Consider the following 14,905-nt stretch of genomic DNA (forward strand, 5'->3'; position numbering starts at 1 on the left):
CGTACTATGGCTTAAAATCGGACACTTCTCATAGCTTGCTGCTGCTCCAGGTTGACATTCACTGCATGTGGCTCAGGTGGGGAGATGGGCTCCAAAGAAAGAGGCAGAAAACGGCAAGAGTGGAGCTCACGGTTGTGCCGGAATAGCTCAGTTGGGAGAGCGTTAGACTGAAGATCTAAAGGTCCCTGGTTCAATCCCGGGTTCTGGCAGCACGTGACGTGAGTCTGGGAGCTCGTCTCCGCCTTGGGCTGTGATGTACCCGCTGGTTCCATGGTGTAATGGTTAGCACTCTGGGCTCTGAATCCAGCGATCCGAGTTCAAATCTCGGTGGGACCTGTCATGGGCTCAGTTTTGCGCCCCAAGGCGCACTCTTGCCCAAAAACGTTTCTTTTGCACTTTTTGCATGTGGTGTAGCCGACCTTTTCTGCCGCTTGGCCGGTTAGCTCAGCTGGTTAGAGCGTGGTGCTAATAACGCCAAGGTCATGGGTTCGATCCCCATACGGGCCACGCTTTCTCTTTCTCCCGGTGGTCGGAGTGCTTGGAGATCAGAGGTAGGAAAAATGAAAGTGTCCGACGTGATTATAAGAACACAGTCGTGCCAGATTCACCTGCGTCGTGGTGAGAAAAAGAAATGGAGGATACACGCATTTCTCTTAGCTGACAATTCTGCAGCAAGTGGACTGGCAAAGTGTACGTCTACATACACAATTTGCACAAAGAGCGTAGTAGTTCGTGAAGAAAAATCCAACCCGCACTGTAAAACCATGCTGCCTTCTGGTGTTGTTTACAACTTTCTGATGGAACGAGCTTTTTTGGAGGCATTTATTGGAAAAGTCGACGGAGTTGTCAAGCATCCCGAAGCAGCACTTGCACTAGAAGTTCCCAGAGTTCTTGTGCTTCAAGCACTTCAATTTATAAATACTCCGTTGATCTTAACAGTTGTGTGAAATTAGCTGTCATCTCTCCGTTTTTGCTTTAGCAATTTTTCCGGTCTTTCGGCAGAAAGCCGGTCTCGTGTGTTTGCATTGGTGGTTCAGTGGTAGAATTCTCGCCTGCCACGTGGGAGGCCCGGGTTCGATTCCCGGCCAATGCAAAGCGGCTCTTTTAATAACTGTACACTCAGCGCTGAACTCCAGCTAATTCAGTCTTATCTCAAGACAGGTACTCCACATTTCCGCTCAACCCCTGGCAAGCGGAGCCCTGAGGCTGGCTCATTACAGTTCCCCTAGCTAAAAACTACACAGAGGCATCTCAGCTTCACACTTCTGACCGCCTTCTTGCCCATCCTTGCATCTGTGCACTTTCTCACACATTCCACTGTCTGACATATTGTCTTTGTTGAGCAACAGTCTCGTGTTAGCTTGAGAAGAGCCTCTCACCTGACTCGTGTACCGTACTATGGCTTAAAATCGGACACTTCTCATAGCTTGCTGCTGCTCCAGGTTGACATTCACTGCATGTGGCTCAGGTGGGGAGATGGGCTCCAAAGAAAGAGGCAGAAAACGGCAAGAGTGGAGCTCACGGTTGTGCCGGAATAGCTCAGTTGGGAGAGCGTTAGACTGAAGATCTAAAAGTCCCTGGTTCAATCCCGGGTTCTGGCAGCACGTGACGTGAGTCTTGGAGCTCGTCTCCGCCTTGGGCTGCGATGTACCCGCTGGTTCCATGGTGTAATGGTTAGCACTCTGGGCTCTGAATCCAGCGATCCGAGTTCAAATCTCGGTGGGACCTGTCATGGGCTCAGTTTTGCGCCCCAAGGCGCACTCTTGCCCAAAAACGTTTCTTTTGCACTTTTTGCATGTGGTGTATAGGATCTTTTCTGCCGCTTGGCTGGTTAGCTCAGCTGGTTAGAGCGTGGTGCTAATAACGCCAAGGTCATGGGTTCGATCCCCATACAGGCCACGCTTTCTCTTTCTCCCGGTGGTCGGAGTGCTTGGAGATCAGAGGTAAGGAAAATGAAAGTGTCCGACGTGATTATAAGAACACAGTCGTGCCAGATTCACCTGCGTCGTGGTGAGAAAAAGAAATGGAGGATACACGCATTTCTCTTAGCTGACAATTCTGCAGCAAGTGGACTGGCAAAGTGTACGTCTACATACACAATTTGCTCAAAGAGCGTAGTAGTACTTGAAGAAAAATCCAACCCGCACTGTAAAACCATGCTGCCTTCTGGTGTTGTTTACAAGTTTCTGATGGAACGAGCTTTTTTGGAGGCATTTATTGGAAAAGTCGACGGAGTTGTCAAGCATCCCGAAGCAGCACTTCCACTAGAAGGTCCCAGAGTTCTTGTGCTTCAAGCACTTCAATTTATAAATACTCCGTTGATCTTAACAGTTGTGTGAAATGAGCTCTCATCACTCCGTTTTTGCTTTAGTAATTTTTCCGGTCTTTCGGTGGAAAGCCGGTTTCGTGTGTTTGCATGGGTGGTTCAGTGGTAGAATTCTCGCCTGCCACGCGGGAGGCCCGGGTTCGATTCCCGGCCAATGCAAAGCGGCTCTTTTAATAACTGTACACTCAGCGCTGAACTCCAGCTAATTCAGTCTTATCTCAAGACAGGTACTCCACATTTCCGCTCAACCCCTGGCAAGCGGAGTCCTTAGGCTGGCTCATTACAGTTCCCCTAGCTAAAAACTACACAGAGGCATCTCAGCTTCACACTTCTGACCGCCTTCTTGCCCATCCTTGCATCTGTGCACTTTCTCACACATTCCACTGTCTGACATATTGTCTTTGTTGAGCAACAGTCTCGTGTTAGCTTGAGAAGAGCCTCTCACCTGACTCGTGTACCGTACTATGGCTTAAAATCGGACACTTCTCATAGCTTGCTGCTGCTCCAGGTTGACATTCACTGCATGTGGCTCAGGTGGGGAGATGGGCTCCAAAGAAAGAGGCAGAAAACGGCAAGAGTGGAGCTCACGGTTGTGCCGGAATAGCTCAGTTGGGAGAGCGTTAGACTGAAGATCTAAAGGTCCCTGGTTCAATCCCGGGTTCTGGCACCACGTGACGTGAGTCTTGGAGCTCGTCTCCGCCTTGGGCTGCGATGTACCCGCTGGTTCCATGGTGTAATGGTTAGCACTCTGGGCTCTGAATCCAGCGATCCGAGTTCAAATCTCGGTGGGACCTGTCATGGGCTCAGTTTTGCGCCCCAAGGCGCACTCTTGCCCAAAAACGTTTCTTTTGCACTTTTTGCATGTGGTGTAGCCGACCTTTTCTGCCGCTTGGCCGGTTAGCTCAGCTGGTTAGAGCGTGGTGCTAATAACGCGAAGGTCATGGGCTCGATCCCCATACGGGCCACGCTTTCTCTTTTTCCCGGTGGTCGGAGTGCTTGGAGATCAGAGGTAAGGAAAATGAAAGTGTCCGACGTGATTATAAGAACACAGTCGTGCCAGATTCACCTGCGTCGTGGTGAGAAAAAGAAATGGAGGATACACGCATTTCTCTTAGCTGACAATTCTGCAGCAAGTGGACTGGCAAAGTGTACGTCTACATACACAATTTGCTCAAAGAGCGTAGTAGTTCTTGAAGAAAAATCCAACCCGCACTGTAAAACCATGCTGCCTTCTGGTGTTGTTTACAACTTTCTGATGAAACGAGCTTTTTTGGAGGCATTTATTGGAAAAGTCGACGGAGTTGTCAAGCATCCCGAAGCAGCACTTCCACTAGTAGGTCCCAGAGTTCTTGTCCTTCAAGCACTTCAATTTATAAATACTCCGTTGATCTTAACAGTTGTGTGAAATGAGCTGTCATCACTCCGTTTTTGCTTTAGCAATTTTTCCGGTCTTTTGGCGGAAAGCCGGTCTCGTGTGTTTGCATTGGTGGTTCAGTGGTAGAATTCTCGCCTGCCACGCGGGAGGCCCGGGTTCGATTCCCGGCCAATGCAAAGCGGCTCTTTTAATAACTGTACACTCAGCGCTGAACTCCAGCTAATTCAGTCTTATCTCAAGACAGGTACTCCACATTTCCGCTCAACCCCTGGCAAGCGGAGCCCTGAGGCTGGCTCATTACAGTTCCCCTAGCTAAAAACTACACAGAGGCATCTCAGCTTCACACTTCTGACCGCCTTCTTGCCCATCCTTGCATCTGTGCACTTTCTCACACATTCCACTGTCTGACATATTGTCTTTGTTGAGCAACAGTCTCGTGTTAGCTTGAGAAGAGCCTCTCACCTGACTCGTGTACCGTACTATGGCTTAAAATCGGACACTTCTCATAGCTTGCTGCTGCTCCAGGTTGACATTCACTGCATGTGGCTCAGGTGGGGAGATGGACTCCAAAGAAAGAGGCAGAAAATGGAAAGAGTGGAGCTCACGGTTGTGCCGGAATAGCTCAGTTGGGCAAGCGTTAGACTGAAGATCTAAAGGTCCCTGGTTCAATCCCGGGTTCTGGCAGCACGTGACGTGAGTCTTGGAGCTTGTCTCCGCCTTGGGCTGCGATGTACCCGCTGGTTCCCTGGTGTAATGGTTAGCGCTCTGAATCCAGCGATCCGAGTTCAAATCTCGGTGGGACCTGTCATGGGCTCAGTTTTGCGCCCCAAGGCGCACTCTTGCCCAAAAACGTTTCTTTTGCACTTTTTACATGTGGTGTAGCCGACCTTTTCTGCCGCTTGGCCGGTTAGCTCAGCTGGTTAGAGCGTGGTGCTAATAACGCCAAGGTCATGGGTTCGATCCCCATACGGGCCACGCTTTCTCTTTCTCCCGGTGGTCGGAGTGCTTGGAGATCAGAGGTAGGGAAAATGAAAGTGTCCGACGTGATGATAAGAACATAGTCGTGCCAGATTCACCTGCGTCGTGGTGAGAAAAAGAAATGGAGGATACACGCATTTCTCTTAGCTGACAATTCTGCAGCAAGTGGACTGGCAAAGTGTACGTCTACATACACAATTTGCTCAAAGAGCGTAGTAGTTCTTGAAGAAAAATCCAACCCGCACTGTAAAACCATGCTGCCTTCTGGTGTTGTTTACAACTTTCTGATGGAACGAGCTTTTTTGGAGGCATTTATTGGAAAAGTCGACGGAGTTGTCAAGCATCCCGAAGCAGCACTTCCACTAGAAGGTCCCAGAGTTCTTGTGCTTCAAGCACTTCAATTTATAAATACTCCGTTGATCTTAACAGTTGTGTGAAATGAGCTGTCATCACTCCGTTTTTGCTTTAGCAATTTTTCCGGTCTTTCGGCGGAAAGCCGGTCTCGTGTGTTTGCATGGGTGGTTCAGTGGTAGAATTCTCGCCTGCCACGCGGGAGGCCCGGGTTCGATTCCCGGCCAATGCAAAGCGGCTCTTTTAATAACTGTACACTCAGCGCTGAACTCCAGCTAATTCAGTGTTATCTCAAGACAGGTACTCCACATTTCCGCTCAACCCCTGGCAAGCGGAGCCCTGAGGCTGGCTCATTACAGTTCCCCTAGCTAAAAACTACACAGAGGCATCTCAGCTTCACACTTCTGAACGCCTTCTTGCCCATCCTTGCATCTGTGCACTTTCTCACACATTCCACTGTCTGACATATTGTCTTTGTTGAGCAAAAGTCTCGTGTTAACTTGAGAAGAGCCTCTCACCTGACTCGTGTACCGTACTATGGCTTAAAATCGGACACTTCTCATAGCTTGCTGCTGCTCCAGGTTGACATTCACTGCATGTGGCTCAGGTGGGGAGATGGGCTCCAAAGAAATAGGCAGAAAACGGCAAGAGTGGAGCTCACAGTTGTGCCGGAATAGCTCAGTTGGGAGAGCGTTAGACTGAAGATCTATAGGTCCTTGGTTCAATCCCGGGTTCTGGCAGCACGTGACGTGAATCTTGGAGCTCGTCTCCGCCTTGGGCTGCGATGTACCTGCTGGTTCCATGGTGTAATGGTTAGCACTCTGGGCTCTGAATCCAGCGATCCGAGTTCAAATCTCGGTGGGACCTGTCATGGGCTCAGTTTTGCGCCCCAAGGCGCACTCTTGCCCAAAAACGTTTCTTTTGCACTTTTTGCATGTGGTGTAGCCGACCTTTTCTGCCGCTTGGCCGGTTAGCTCAGCTGGTTAGAGCGTGGTGCTAATAACGCCAAGGTCATGGGTTCGATCCCCATACGGGCCACGCTTTCTCTTTCTCCCGGTGGTCGGAGTGCTTGGAGATCAGAGGTAAGGAAAATGAAAGTGTCCGACGTGATTATAAGAACACAGTCGTGCCAGATTCACCTGCGTCGTGGTGAGAAAAAGAAATGGAGGATACACGCATTTCTCTTAGCTGACAATTCTGCAGCAAGTGGACTGGCAAAGTGTACGTCTACATACACAATTTGCTCAAAGAGCGTAGTAGTTCTTGAAGAAAAATCCAACCCGCACTGTAAAACCATGCTGCCTTCTGGTGTTGTTTACAAGTTTCTGATGGAACGAGCTTTTTTGGAGGCATTTATTGGAGAAGTCGACGGAGTTGTCAAGCATCCCGAAGCAGCACTTCCACTAGAAGGTCCCAGAGTTCTTGTGCTTCAAGCACTTCAATTTATACATACTCCGTTGATCTTAACAGTTGTGTGAAATGAGCTGTCATCACTCCGTTTTTGCTTTAGCAATTTTTCCGGTCTTTCGGCGGAAAGCCGGTCTCGTGTGTTTGCATGGGTGGTTCAGTGGTAGAATTCTCGCCTGCCACGCGGGAGGCCCGGGTTCGATTCCTGGCCAATGCAAAGCGGCTCTTTTAATAACTGTACACTCAGCGCTGAACTCCAGCTAATTCAGTCTTATCTCAAGACAGGTACTCCACATTTCCGCTCAACCCCTGGCAAGCGGAGCCCTGAGGCTGGCTCATTACAGTTCCCCTAGCTAAAAACTACACAGAGGCATCTCAGCTTCACACTTCTGACCGCCTTCTTGCCCATCCTTGCATCTGTGCACTTTCTCACACATTCCACTGTCTGACATATTGTCTTTGTTGAGCAACAGTCTCGTGTTAGCTTGAGAAGAGCCTCTCACCTGACTCGTGTACCGTACTATGGCTTAAAATCGGACACTTCTCATAGCTTGCTGCTGCTCCAGGTTGACATTCACTGCATGTGGCTCAGGTGGGGAGATGGGCTCCAAAGAAAGAGGCAGAAAACGGCAAGAGTGGAGCTCACGGTTGTGCCGGAATAGCTCAGTTGGGAGAGCGTTAGACTGAAAATCTATAGGTCCTTGGTTCAATCCCGGGTTCTGGCAGCACGTGACATGCGTTTTGGAGCTCGTCTCCGCCTGGGCTGCAATGCACCAGCTGGTTCCATGGTGTAATGGTTAGCACTCTGGGCTTTGAATCCAGCGATCAGAGTTCAAATCTCGGTGGGACCTATCATGGGCTCAGTTTTGCGCCCCATGGCGCACTCTGGCTCAAAAACATTTCTTTTGCACTTTTTGCATGTGATGTAGCCGACCTTTTCTGCCACTTGGCCGGTTAGCTCAGCTGGTTAGAGCGTGTTGCTAATAACGCCAAGGTCATGGGTTCGATCCCCGTACTGTCCACGCTTTCTCTTTCTCCCGGTGGTCGGAGTGCTTGGAGATCAGAGGTAAGGAAAATGAAAGTGTCCGACGTGATTATAAGAACACAGTCGTGCCAGATTCACCTGCGTCGTGGTGAGAAAAAGAAATGGAGGATACACGCATTTCTCTTAGCTGACAATTCTGCAGCAAGTGGACTGGCAAAGTGTACGTCTACATACACAATTTGCTCAGAGAGCGTAGTAGTTCTTGAAGAAAAATCCAACCCGCACTGTAAAACCATGCTGCCTTCTGGTGTTGTTTACAAGTTTCTGATGGAACGAGCTTTTTTGGAGGCATTTATTGGAAAAGTCGACGGAGTTGTCAAGCATCCCGAAGCAGCACTTCCACTAGAAGGTCCCAGAGTTCTTGTGCTTCAAGCACTTCAATTTATAAATACTCCGTTGATCTTAACAGTTGTGTGAAATGAGCTGTCATCGCTCCGTTTTTGCTTTAGCAATTTTTCCGGTCTTTCGGCGGAAAGCCGGCCTCGTGTGTTTGCATGGGTGGTTCAGTGGTAGAATTCTCGCCTGCCACGCGGGAGGCCCGGGTTCGATTCCCGGCCAATGCAAAGCGGCTCTTTTAATAACTGTACACTCAGCGCTGAACTCCAGCTAATTCAGTCTTATCTCAAGACAGGTACTCCACATTTCCGCTCAACCCCTGGCAAGCGGAGCCCTGAGGCTGGCTCATTACAGTTCCCCTAGCTAAAAACTACACAGAGGCATCTCAGCTTCACACTTCTGACCGCCTTCTTGCCCATCCTTGCATCTGTGCACTTTCTCACACATTCCACTGTCTGACATATTGTCTTTGTTGAGCAACAGTCTCGTGTTAGCTTGAGAAGAGCCTCTCACCTGACTCGTGTACCGTACTATGGCTTAAAATCGGACACTTCTCATAGCTTGCTGCTGCTCCAGGTTGACATTCACTGCATGTGGCTCAGGTGGGGAGATGGGCTCCAAAGAAAGAGGCAGAAAACGGCAAGAGTGGAGCTCACGGTTGTGCCGGAATAGCTCAGTTGGGAGAGCGTTAGACTGAAGATCTAAAGGTCCCTGGTTCAATCCCGGGTTCTGGCAGCACGTGAAGTGAGTCTTGGAGCTCGTCTCCGCCTTGGGCTGCGATGTACCCGCTGGTTCCATGGTGTAATGGTCAGCGCTCTGAATCCAGCGATCGAAGTTCAAATCTCGGTGGGACTTGTCATGGGCTCAGTTTTGCGCCCCAAGGCGCACTATTGCCCAAAAACGTTTCTTTTGCACTTTTTGCATGTGGTGTAGCCGATTTTTTCTGCCGCTTGGCCGGTTAGCTCAGCTGGTTAGAGCGTGGTGCTAATAACGCCAAGGTCATGGGTTCGATCCCCATACGGGCCACGCTTTCTCTTTCTCCCGGTGGTCGGAGTGCTTGGAGATCAGAGGTCGGGAAAATGAAAGTGTCCGACGTGATTATAAGAACACAGTCGTGCCAGATTCACCTGCGTCATGGTGAGAAAAAGAAATGGAGGATACACGCATTTCTCTTAGCTGACAATTCTGCAGCAAGTGGACTGGCAAAGTGTACGTCTACATACACAATTTGCTCAAAGAGCGTAGTAGTTCGTGAAGAAAAATCCAACCCGCACTGTAAAACCATGCTGCCTTCTGGTGTTGTTTACAACTTTCTGATGGAACGAGCTTTTTTGGAGGCATTTATTGGAAAAGTCGACGGAGTTGTCAAGCATCCCGAAGCAGCACTTCCACTAGAAGGTCCCAGAGTTCTTGTGCTTCAAGCACTTCAATTTATAAATACTCCGTTGATCTTAACAGTTGTGTGAAATGAGCTGTCATCACTCCGTTTTTGCTTTAGCAATTTTTCCGGTCTTTCGGCGGAAAGCCGGCCTCGTGTGTTTGCATGGGTGGTTCAGTGGTAGAATTCTCGCCTGCCACGCGGGAGGCCCGGGTTCGATTCCTGGCCAATGCAAAGCGGCTCTTTTAATAACTGTACACTCAGCGCTGAACTCCAGCTAATTCAGTCTTATCTCAAGACAGGTACTCCACATTTCCGCTCAACCCCTGGCAAGCGGAGCCCTGAGGCTGGCTCATTACAGTTCCCCTAGCTAAAAACTACACAGAGGCATCTCAGCTTCACACTTCTGACCGCCTTCTTGCCCATCCTTGCATCTGTGCACTTTCTCACACATTCCACTGTCTGACATATTGTCTTTGTTGAGCAACAGTCTCGTGTTAGCTTGAGAAGAGCCTCTCACCTGACTCGTGTACCGTACTATGGCTTAAAATCGGACACTTCTCATAGCTTGCTGCTGCTCCAGGTTGACATTCACTGCATGTGGCTCAGGTGGGGAGATGGGCTCCAAAGAAAGAGGCAGAAAACGGCAAGAGTGGAGCTCACGGTTGTGCCGGAATAGCTCAGTTGGGAGAGCGTTAGACTGAAGATCTAAAGGTCCCTGGTTCAATCCCGGGTTCTGGCAGCACGTGACGTGAGTCTTGGAGCTCGTCTCCGCCTTGGGCTGCGATGTACCCGCTGGTTCCATGGTGTAATGGTTAGCACTCTGGGCTCTGAATCCAGCGATCCAAGTTCAAATCTCGGTGGGACCTGTCATGGGCTCAGTTTTGCGCCCCAAGGCGCACTCTTGCCCAAAAACGTTTCTTTTGCACTTTTTGCATGTGGTGTAGCCGACCTTTTCTGCCGCTTGGCCGGTTAGCTCAGCTGGTTAGAGCGTGATGCTAATAACGCCAAGGTCATGGGTTCGATCCCCATACGGGCCACGCTTTCTCTTTCTCCCGGTCGTCGGAGTGCTTGGAGATCAGAGGTAGGGAAAATGAAAGTGTCCGACGTGATTATAAGAACACAGTCGTGCCAGATTCACCTGCGTCGTGGTGAGAAAAAGAAATGGAGGATACACGCATTTCTCTTAGCTGACAATTCTGCAGCAAGTGGACTGGCAAAGTGTACGTCTACATACACAATTTGCTCAAAGAGCGTAGTAGTTCTTGAAGAAAAATCCAACCCGCACTGTAAAACCATGCTGCCTTCTGGTGTTGTTTACAACTTTCTGATGGAACGAGCTTTTTTGGAGGCATTTATTGGAAAAGTCGACGGAGTTGTCAAGCATCCCGAAGCAGCACTTCCACTAGAAGGTCCCAGAGTTCTTGTGCTTCAAGCACTTCAATTTATAAATACTCCGTTGATCTTAACAGTTGTGTGAAATGAGCTGTCATCGCTCCGTTTTTGCTTTAGCAATTTTTCCGGTCTTTCGGCGGAAAGCCGGCCTCGTGTGTTTGCATGGGTGGTTCAGTGGTAGAATTCTCGCCTGCCACGCGGGAGGCCCGGGTTCGATTCCCGGCCAATGCAAAGCGGCTCTTTTAATAACTGTACACTCAGCGCTGAACTCCAGCTAATTCAGTCTTATCTCAAGACAGGTACTCCACATTTCCGCTCAACCCCTGGCAAGCGGAGCCCTGAGGCTGGCTCATTACAGTTCCCCTAGCTAAAAACTACACAGAGGCATCTCAGCTTCACACTTCTGACCGCCTTCTTGCCCATCCTTGCATCTGTGCACTTTCTCACACATTCCACTGTCTGACATATTGTCTTTGTTGAGCAACAGTCTCGTGTTAGCTTGAGAAGAGCCTCTCACCTGACTCGTGTACCGTACTATGGCTTAAAATCGGACACTTCTCATAGCTTGCTGCTGCTCCAGGTTGACATTCACTGCATGTGGCTCAGGTGGGGAGATGGGCTCCAAAGAAAGAGGCAGAAAACGGCAAGAGTGGAGCTCACGGTTGTGCCGGAATAGCTCAGTTGGGAGAGCGTTAGACTGAAGATCTAAAGGTCCCTGGTTCAATCCCGGGTTCTGGCAGCACGTGAAGTGAGTCTTGGAGCTCGTCTCCGCCTTGGGCTGCGATGTACCCGCTGGTTCCATGGTGTAATGGTCAGCGCTCTGAATCCAGCGATCGAAGTTCAAATCTCGGTGGGACTTGTCATGGGCTCAGTTTTGCGCCCCAAGGCGCACTATTGCCCAAAAACGTTTCTTTTGCACTTTTTGCATGTGGTGTAGCCGATTTTTTCTGCCGCTTGGCCGGTTAGCTCAGCTGGTTAGAGCGTGGTGCTAATAACGCCAAGGTCATGGGTTCGATCCCCATACGGGCCACGCTTTCTCTTTCTCCCGGTGGTCGGAGTGCTTGGAGATCAGAGGTCGGGAAAATGAAAGTGTCCGACGTGATTATAAGAACACAGTCGTGCCAGATTCACCTGCGTCATGGTGAGAAAAAGAAATGGAGGATACACGCATTTCTCTTAGCTGACAATTCTGCAGCAAGTGGACTGGCAAAGTGTACGTCTACATACACAATTTGCTCAAAGAGCGTAGTAGTTCGTGAAGAAAAATCCAACCCGCACTGTAAAACCATGCTGCCTTCTGGTGTTGTTTACAACTTTCTGATGGAACGAGCTTTTTTGGAGGCATTTATTGGAAAAGTCGACGGAGTTGTCAAGCATCCCGAAGCAGCACTTCCACTAGAAGGTCCCAGAGTTCTTGTGCTTCAAGCACTTCAATTTATAAATACTCCGTTGATCTTAACAGTTGTGTGAAATGAGCTGTCATCACTCCGTTTTTGCTTTAGCAATTTTTCCGGTCTTTCGGCGGAAAGCCGGCCTCGTGTGTCTGCATGGGTGGTTCAGTGGTAGAATTCTCGCCTGCCACGCGGGAGGCCCGGGTTCGATTCCTGGCCAATGCAAAGCGGCTCTTTTAATAACTGTACACTCAGCGCTGAACTCCAGCTAATTCAGTCTTATCTCAAGACAGGTACTCCACATTTCCGCTCAACCCCTGGCAAGCGGAGCCCTGAGGCTGGCTCATTACAGTTCCCCTAGCTAAAAACTACACAGAGGCATCTCAGCTTCACACTTCTGACCGCCTTCTTGCCCATCCTTGCATCTGTGCACTTTCTCACACATTCCACTGACTGACATATTGTCTTTGTTGAGCAACAGTCTCGTGTTAGCTTGAGAAGAGCCTCTCACCTGACTCGTGTACCGTACTATGGCTTAAAATCGGACACTTCTCATAGCTTGCTGCTGCTCCAGGTTGACATTCACTGCATGTGGCTCAGGTGGGGAGATGGGCTCCAAAGAAAGAGGCAGAAAACGGCAAGAGTGGAGCTCACGGTTGTGCCGGAATAGCTCAGTTGGGAGAGCGTTAGACTGAAGATCTAAAGGTCCCTGGTTCAATCCCGGGTTCTGGCAGCACGTGACGTGAGTCTTGGAGCTCGTCTCCGCCTTGGGCTGCGATGTACCCGCTGGTTCCATGGTGTAATGGTTAGCACTCTGGGCTCTGAATCCAGCGATCCAAGTTCAAGTCTTGGTGGGACCTGTCATGGGCTCAGTTTTGCGCCCCAAGGCGCACTCTTGCCCAAAAACGTTTCTTTTGCACTTTTTGCATGTGGTGTAGCCGACCTTTTCTGCCGCTTGGCCGGTTAGCTCAGCTGGTTAGAGCGTGGTGCTAATAACACCAAGGTGATGGGTTCGATCCCCATACGGGCCACGCTTTCTCTTTCTCCCGGTCGTCGGAGTGCTTGGAGATCAGAGGTAGGGAAAATGAAAGTGTCCGACGTGATTATAAGAACACAGTCGTGCCAGATTCACCTGCGTCGTGGTGAGAAAAAGAAATGGAGGATACACGCATTTCTCTTAGCTGACAATTCTGCAGCAAGTGGACTGGCAAAGTGTACGTCTACATACACAATTTGCTCAAAGAGCGTAGTAGTTCTTGAAGAAAAATCCAACCCGCACTGTAAAACCATGCTGCCTTCTGGTGTTGTTTACAAGTTTCTGATGGAACGAGCTTTTTTGGAGGCATTTATTGGAGAAGTCGACGGAGTTGTCAAGCATCCCGAAGCAGCACTTCCACTAGAAGGTCCCAGAGTTCTTGTGCTTCAAGCACTTCAATTTATACATACTCCGTTGATCTTAACAGTTGTGTGAAATGAGCTGTCATCACTCCGTTTTTGCTTTAGCAATTTTTCCGGTCTTTCGGCGGAAAGCCGGTCTCGTGTGTTTGCATGGGTGGTTCAGTGGTAGAATTCTCGCCTGCCACGCGGGAGGCCCGGGTTCGATTCCTGGCCAATGCAAAGCGGCTCTTTTAATAACTGTACACTCAGCGCTGAACTCCAGCTAATTCAGTCTTATCTCAAGACAGGTACTCCACATTTCCGCTCAACCCCTGGCAAGCGGAGCCCTGAGGCTGGCTCATTACAGTTCCCCTAGCTAAAAACTACACAGAGGCATCTCAGCTTCACACTTCTGACCGCCTTCTTGCCCATCCTTGCATCTGTGCACTTTCTCACACATTCCACTGTCTGACATATTGTCTTTGTTGAGCAACAGTCTCGTGTTAGCTTGAGAAGAGCCTCTCACCTGACTCGTGTACCGTACTATGGCTTAAAATCGGACACTTCTCATAGCTTGCTGCTGCTCCAGGTTGACATTCACTGCATGTGGCTCAGGTGGGGAGATGGGCTCCAAAGAAAGAGGCAGAAAACGGCAAGAGTGGAGCTCACGGTTGTGCCGGAATAGCTCAGTTGGGAGAGCGTTAGACTGAAGATCTAAAGGTCCCTGATTCAATCCCGGGTTCTGGCAGCACGTGACGTGAGTCTTGGAGCTCGTCTCCGCCTTGGGCTGCGATGTACCGGCTGGTTCCATGGTGTAATGGTTAGCACTCTGGGCTCTGAATCGAGCGATCCGAGTTCAAATCTCGGTGGGACCTGTCATGGGCTCAGTTTTGCGCCCCAAGGCGCACTCTTGCCCAAAAACGTTTCTTTTGCACTTTTTGCATGTGGTGTAGCCGACCTTTTCTGCCGCTTGGCCGGTTAGCTCAGCTGGTTAGAGCGTGGTGCTAATAACGCCAAGGTCATGGGTTCGATCCCCATACGGGCCACGCTTTCTCTTTCTCCCGGTGGTCGGAGTGCTTGGAGATCAGAGGTCGGGAAAATGAAAGTGTCCGACGTGATTATAAGAACACAGTCGTGCCAGATTCACCTGTGTCGTGGTGAGAAAAAGAAATGGAGGATACAGGCATTTCTCTTAGCTGACAATTCTGCAGCAAGTGGACTGGCAAAGTGTACGTCTACATACACAATTTGCTCAAAGAGCGTAGTAGTTCGTGAAGAAAAATCCAACCCGCACTGTAAAACCATGCTGCCTTCTGGTGTTGTTTACAACTTTCTGATGGAACGAGCTTTTTTGGAGGCATTTATTGGAAAAGTCGACGGAGTTGTCAAGCATCCCGAAGCAGCACTTCCACTAGAAGGTCCCAGAGTTCTTGTGCTTCAAGCACTTCAATTTATAAATACTCCGTTGATCTTAACAGTTGTGTGAAATGAGCTGTCATCACTCCGTTTTTGCTTTAGCAATTTTTCCGGTCTTTCGGCGGAAAGC

General features: G+C 49.7%; 18 non-coding genes across 18 annotated transcripts; all 18 read left to right on the top strand.

Annotated features, from left to right (window-relative positions):
• The first annotated feature begins 136 nt into the window (after positions 1 to 136).
• trnaf-gaa (transfer RNA phenylalanine (anticodon GAA)) lies at positions 137 to 209 on the top strand. Its single transcript has one exon. It is a non-coding gene; the product is annotated as a tRNA-Phe (tRNA).
• Positions 210 to 264: 55 nt separating this feature from the next.
• On the top strand, positions 265 to 336 carry trnaq-cug (transfer RNA glutamine (anticodon CUG)). Its single transcript has one exon. It is a non-coding gene; the product is annotated as a tRNA-Gln (tRNA).
• Positions 337 to 433: 97 nt separating this feature from the next.
• trnai-aau (transfer RNA isoleucine (anticodon AAU)) lies at positions 434 to 507 on the top strand. The gene has a single exon. It is a non-coding gene; the product is annotated as a tRNA-Ile (tRNA).
• A 515-nt stretch (positions 508 to 1,022) lies between these two features.
• trnag-gcc (transfer RNA glycine (anticodon GCC)) lies at positions 1,023 to 1,093 on the top strand. Its single transcript has one exon. It is a non-coding gene; the product is annotated as a tRNA-Gly (tRNA).
• A 563-nt stretch (positions 1,094 to 1,656) lies between these two features.
• On the top strand, positions 1,657 to 1,728 carry trnaq-cug (transfer RNA glutamine (anticodon CUG)). The gene has a single exon. It is a non-coding gene; the product is annotated as a tRNA-Gln (tRNA).
• A 1,192-nt stretch (positions 1,729 to 2,920) lies between these two features.
• Positions 2,921 to 2,993, top strand: trnaf-gaa (transfer RNA phenylalanine (anticodon GAA)). Its single transcript has one exon. It is a non-coding gene; the product is annotated as a tRNA-Phe (tRNA).
• A 55-nt stretch (positions 2,994 to 3,048) lies between these two features.
• Positions 3,049 to 3,120, top strand: trnaq-cug (transfer RNA glutamine (anticodon CUG)). Its single transcript has one exon. It is a non-coding gene; the product is annotated as a tRNA-Gln (tRNA).
• Positions 3,121 to 3,806: 686 nt separating this feature from the next.
• Positions 3,807 to 3,877, top strand: trnag-gcc (transfer RNA glycine (anticodon GCC)). Its single transcript has one exon. It is a non-coding gene; the product is annotated as a tRNA-Gly (tRNA).
• Positions 3,878 to 4,602: 725 nt separating this feature from the next.
• Positions 4,603 to 4,676, top strand: trnai-aau (transfer RNA isoleucine (anticodon AAU)). The gene has a single exon. It is a non-coding gene; the product is annotated as a tRNA-Ile (tRNA).
• A 1,149-nt stretch (positions 4,677 to 5,825) lies between these two features.
• trnaq-cug (transfer RNA glutamine (anticodon CUG)) lies at positions 5,826 to 5,897 on the top strand. The gene has a single exon. It is a non-coding gene; the product is annotated as a tRNA-Gln (tRNA).
• A 97-nt stretch (positions 5,898 to 5,994) lies between these two features.
• Positions 5,995 to 6,068, top strand: trnai-aau (transfer RNA isoleucine (anticodon AAU)). The gene has a single exon. It is a non-coding gene; the product is annotated as a tRNA-Ile (tRNA).
• Positions 6,069 to 8,480: 2,412 nt separating this feature from the next.
• trnaf-gaa (transfer RNA phenylalanine (anticodon GAA)) lies at positions 8,481 to 8,553 on the top strand. The gene has a single exon. It is a non-coding gene; the product is annotated as a tRNA-Phe (tRNA).
• Positions 8,554 to 8,770: 217 nt separating this feature from the next.
• On the top strand, positions 8,771 to 8,844 carry trnai-aau (transfer RNA isoleucine (anticodon AAU)). The gene has a single exon. It is a non-coding gene; the product is annotated as a tRNA-Ile (tRNA).
• Positions 8,845 to 9,865: 1,021 nt separating this feature from the next.
• Positions 9,866 to 9,938, top strand: trnaf-gaa (transfer RNA phenylalanine (anticodon GAA)). The gene has a single exon. It is a non-coding gene; the product is annotated as a tRNA-Phe (tRNA).
• A 1,319-nt stretch (positions 9,939 to 11,257) lies between these two features.
• On the top strand, positions 11,258 to 11,330 carry trnaf-gaa (transfer RNA phenylalanine (anticodon GAA)). Its single transcript has one exon. It is a non-coding gene; the product is annotated as a tRNA-Phe (tRNA).
• Positions 11,331 to 11,547: 217 nt separating this feature from the next.
• trnai-aau (transfer RNA isoleucine (anticodon AAU)) lies at positions 11,548 to 11,621 on the top strand. The gene has a single exon. It is a non-coding gene; the product is annotated as a tRNA-Ile (tRNA).
• Positions 11,622 to 12,642: 1,021 nt separating this feature from the next.
• On the top strand, positions 12,643 to 12,715 carry trnaf-gaa (transfer RNA phenylalanine (anticodon GAA)). The gene has a single exon. It is a non-coding gene; the product is annotated as a tRNA-Phe (tRNA).
• A 1,616-nt stretch (positions 12,716 to 14,331) lies between these two features.
• trnai-aau (transfer RNA isoleucine (anticodon AAU)) lies at positions 14,332 to 14,405 on the top strand. The gene has a single exon. It is a non-coding gene; the product is annotated as a tRNA-Ile (tRNA).
• Positions 14,406 to 14,905: the final 500 nt, after the last annotated feature.

This window comes from Brienomyrus brachyistius, chromosome 16 (genome assembly GCF_023856365.1).
Source record: "Brienomyrus brachyistius isolate T26 chromosome 16, BBRACH_0.4, whole genome shotgun sequence".
NCBI lineage: Eukaryota > Metazoa > Chordata > Actinopteri > Osteoglossiformes > Mormyridae > Brienomyrus > Brienomyrus brachyistius.